This window comes from Echinops telfairi, unplaced genomic scaffold (assembly GCF_000313985.2).
Source record: "Echinops telfairi isolate 266 unplaced genomic scaffold, ASM31398v2 ScPeMD7_18;HRSCAF=68, whole genome shotgun sequence".
In the NCBI taxonomy this organism is placed as follows: domain Eukaryota; kingdom Metazoa; phylum Chordata; class Mammalia; order Afrosoricida; family Tenrecidae; genus Echinops; species Echinops telfairi.
The window spans coordinates 9,832,568-9,837,144 of NW_022103915.1; the positions used below are offsets into that span (position 1 = coordinate 9,832,568).

The window sequence follows — 4,577 nt, forward strand, 5'->3', positions numbered from 1 at the left end:
TACACAATTGATGTGTGTATGGATTGGGATAACAGTTGTATGAGCCCCTAATAAAATGTTAAAAAAAAAAAAAAGAAATACTGAGGAAAAAAAAAACATTTTATTTGTGCAATTGAGACCCTATTATAAAAAATAAAAATAAAATAAAGATATTTTTTTTCTTTTTTTAAAAATTATTTTATTGAGGGCTCGTACAATTCTTATCACAGTCCATACATACATACATTGAGTCAAGCACATATGTACACCTGTTGAAATAAAGATATTTTTTAACTGGAAAAAAAGTCAACAGTGACAACCTAAAGAAACATACACACACAAAAAACTCATTACACATGGAAGTAGAAGAGAATGGAAACTGGAACAAATTATCAATGGATCAAAAGGGAAAGCAAATGAAAGCATGTTGAATTTTAACCTGAATATCCACAGAAATTCACTTCCCAATGCATTCGGAGGGCAAGACTATTCATAATCGACAGTGCAATCAACTCTGCACATGGACTTTGGGTTTTCACCGTCATCCAGAGCCTTCTATAAATCGGGTGTTCAGAATTTAAGCTCCAATACAATTCTTTCCTCTGATCTTGGATTTGATTGACAATCCTTGGATCACACGAGCTAGCGTGCTCCTATGGCTTTTCATTGGTCTCACATGCATGACCAAAGGTGAACAATGAAAAAGAAAGAATGGACACATTCACATCATGCTGTTGTGAGGTAGAATCAGAATCATGATAGTGGGGGTGAGGAAGCATTAAAGAACTAGAGGAAAGTTGTATGTTTCCTCAGGTCTATACTGGACCCTGACCGTCTCGTCTCCTTCCCGAGACCCTTCTGTAAGGGGATGTCCAGTTGCCTACAGATGGGCTTTGGCTCTCTAATCCGCACTCCCCCTCATTCACAGTGATATGATTTTTTGTTCTTTGATGCCTGATACCTGATTCTGTTGACACCTTGTGGTCACACAGGCTGGTGTGCTTCTTCCATGTGGACTTTGTTGCTTCTCAGTTAGATGGCCACTTGTTTATCTTCAAGCCTTTAAGACCCCAGACACTATATTTTTTGATAGCTGGACACCATCAGCTTTCTTCACCACGTTTGCTTATGCACCTGCTTTGTCTTCAGCGATCATGTCAGGAAGGTGAGCATCATGGAAAGCCTCCCCCTCTCCGATGTCCCCTCCAGCACCATTGGTCCCATTGTTTTCTCCTCCAGATTGTTTATCCCGCCTATCTGATCTAGGTAGACTTGCAGAGATAATAATATGCACAAAAAACAAGCCAGAGCAAAACAAAGCAACAAAAGACAAGAAAACAACAACAAAAAACCAAAGACCAAAAAAAAAAAGAAAGAAGGAAAAGCCTGTAAATAGTTCAAGGTCTGTTTGTTGACCTTTAGGAGTGTTTTCCAGTCAAGTCAAATGGGGTGTCACACTCTGGCCCCAAAGTCTATTTTTGGCATTCCCTGGGGATTTCATTGCTCTGTTTCGCTTCTGTTCTGTTCTGTTGCATGCCCTTAGTGTTTTGCCTCAGTGTGGTGGGGTGAGATTGGGCGCAATTCCCACACTGTGTCTCCAGTGTTGTCTCCCATACCACTATGGGTCAGTGAGGGATGTTGTGTCTAGTAGTGAGGCCGGCCATATGATCCTCTCTGTGCATTTGCTGCTTTGAGCAGGAATATTGGTCCTCAGGGCTTGGTGGACCAAGATGTGCTCCACTCTCTCTTCCTCTCCCTTCATTTGCTCCTGTGTGTCCCTCTCCTTGAGCTGTAGCTTCAGTGCTGTCCTCTGAAATAAATTCTTCTGTGGGGAGAGGGATGCTGTCCATGTAGTTTGGATTGGGGCTGGCCCCTCACATTGTTGAGTTTTTTAATATGATTTTATTTATATGAAGTCCAGGATAGTAAATCTCCCTTAATTCGTAGAGACTGAAACTCGATGAATAGTTCCTTAGGGTTTAAGACAGGAGAAGTTGGAGAGTAATGGGGAACTAATAATGAGTAAAAAAATGAACAAAATGTTCTAAAATTGATTGTAGTGATTATTGCACAACTCCTTTTAATATATTTAAACCACTGAATTGTATGGTGTCTGAATTGGATGTCAATAAAACTATTAAAAAGAAAAAGAAAAGGCCATCACTTGTCTCAGATAGATTTTAGTCAAGTCCTCAAAGTGACACCTTTGCTTCTGAACACTTCAAAGAGGTCTTTTGCAGCTGATTTACCCAATGCAATGCATTGTTTGATTTACTGGCTACTACAGACACAGGCACTGATTGTGAATCCAAGTAAAATCAAGCCCTTACCAACTTCAATCTTCTCTCCATTTATCATGATGTTGCTTACTGAACCAATCTTAAGTCTTTTTGTTTCATTTATGCTGTGTTAGTCTGGGATGACTAGAGAAACAAATTCATAGATACTCATATGTGCATAAGAAAGAGCTTTATATACAAGAGCAACTGAATATTGAGAAAACATCCCAGCCCAGTCCAGATCAAGTCCATAAGTCTGATATTAGCCCATATGTCTGATACCAATCTATAAAGTCCTCTTCAGACTCACACAACACATGCAAGGACGCCAAATGCAGGAAGATCACAGGTCAGTGGGTGGGAAGTCTTGTGGATCCAGTGGTGGTGTTAGCATCTCAGTGCTGGCAGGGATCTCCACGTGGCTTCTCCAGGTCAGGGCACTAGTGTAATTCCATGTGTCTTGTCAGCTGCAATGTCTCTCAGGGAGTGAGCAGAGAGAGAGTGTGTCTCCCACCTTCAGGGAGGAAGACAGGAGTTCCCAGAATCCTCAGGAGAAGGCCATGCCCACACAGAGGCCTCATTGGCTATGACTGATTGACAGGCTAGACTCCACCCCTTCACTCTCAATCCTCTCAAATTTACAAACGATTATATAACTACCATACCTATACTCTGTTATGACCCCCACAGTCGAATCCCTTTGCCTAGTCAATGAAACACAAGCAGATTTCCTTCTGTAGTCTCTGCTTTTAGTCAAGATCCATCTGACATCAGCAATGATTTTCCTTGTGCCGTGTTCTCTGCTGAATCTGACTTGAGTTTCAGGCTGTTCCCTGTCCATGTACTGCTACAACCATTTTTGAATCATCTTAAGCAAACTCTTATTTGCGTGTAATATTAATGATGCAGTTCAATAATTGCCACATTCTGTCAGATTGCTTTTCTATGTGCTAGCCACAAACATGAATCTGCTCCAGATGGTTGGCCAGTTGGCCAACTTCCGATTTTCTTGCCATAGGTGGGTGAGCAGCTGCATGTATTTGTTGAAGTATCCCACCTGATATTCTGTCAATCCTTGGAGCCTTGAGTTTTGCCCAATAAATCCATGGCATAGTGGGTTACAGACTGGGCTATAACCTCAAAGTCAGCAGTTTGAAGCCACCAGTGTTCTGAAGGAGAAAAGTGAGGGTTTCTACCCCTGCCAAGATTTGCCTTCTTCCTTCTTCTCCGAGAAAACTCTGGATGGCACCAGTGCAGCAGGAGGGCACTGGATGGCACCAGTGGGGGCCCAGGAGTGGGAGCTCGAGGGAGCATTGAGAGAAAGGTGTCAAGGCCATGGTTGGGGCTGTGGAGGCCACGGACCTCGAGGAGGCAAAGCTGAGGACAGGCTAGTCTCCTCCCTGTCACCAAGCTGGGTCGTCTGGTCAAGGACATGAAGATCAAGTCCCTGAAGGAGATCTATCTATTCTCCCTGCCCATCAAGAGATGGGAGGTCATGGATTTGTCCCTAGGGATAGCCTTCAGGGACCAGGCCCTAAAGATCGAGCATACCTGTGCAGAAGCAGTACCCAGCCAGCTAGCGGGCCAAGTTCAAGGCCTTTGTTGCCATTAGGGACTACAATGGCCACATTAGCCTGGGTGTCAAGTGCTCCAAAAAAGCCATGGCCACCTTCCATGGGCCCCTCAGCCTGGCCAAGCTGTCCATTGTCCCTGTGTGGCAAGGCTAGCTGGAGAACAAGATCGGCAAGTCCCACACGGTTCCCTGCAAGGTGAAGGCTGCTGTTGGTCTGTGCTGGTGTCTCATTCATGCCCCCCCCCCCCCGGGGCACTGCCATCATCTTGGCCCTGGGGTTCAGGAAACTGGTGCTCATGGCAGGGAGCGATGATGGCTACACCTCCGCCAGGGCATGCACGGCCACCCTGGACAGCTTCACCAAGGCCACCTTTGACGCCATCTCCAAGACCAACAGCTATCTGATCCCCAGCCTCTGGAAAGAGACTGTGTTCCACCAAGCCTCCCTACCAGGAATTCACCAACCATCTTGTGAAGAGCCACGCCAGCATTTCTGTGCAGAGAGCCCAGACTCCAGCTGCAGCTACCACATAGGCAATTTTAGATGAAAGAAGTGATAAAGTGAATTGAGCCTGTCTGGGGAAGAGAAATAAGTAAGTAAAGATTTGCCTTCTTAGAAACCTGCAGGGGCAGTTCTACTCTGTCCTGTAGGGCTGCCATGGGTCAGAATCAACTAGATAGCAGTGTTTTGTTTTGTTTTATTTAAAAATTTTTCGCCAATGCCTTCAGTCCAGCCGGGACTTCTT

General features: G+C 44.5%; 1 pseudogene; it reads left to right on the plus strand.

The window, feature by feature from the left end:
• Window positions 1–3,577: 3,577 nt before the first annotated feature.
• On the plus strand, window positions 3,578–4,365 carry LOC105978240 (annotated as a pseudogene).
• Window positions 4,366–4,577: the final 212 nt, after the last annotated feature.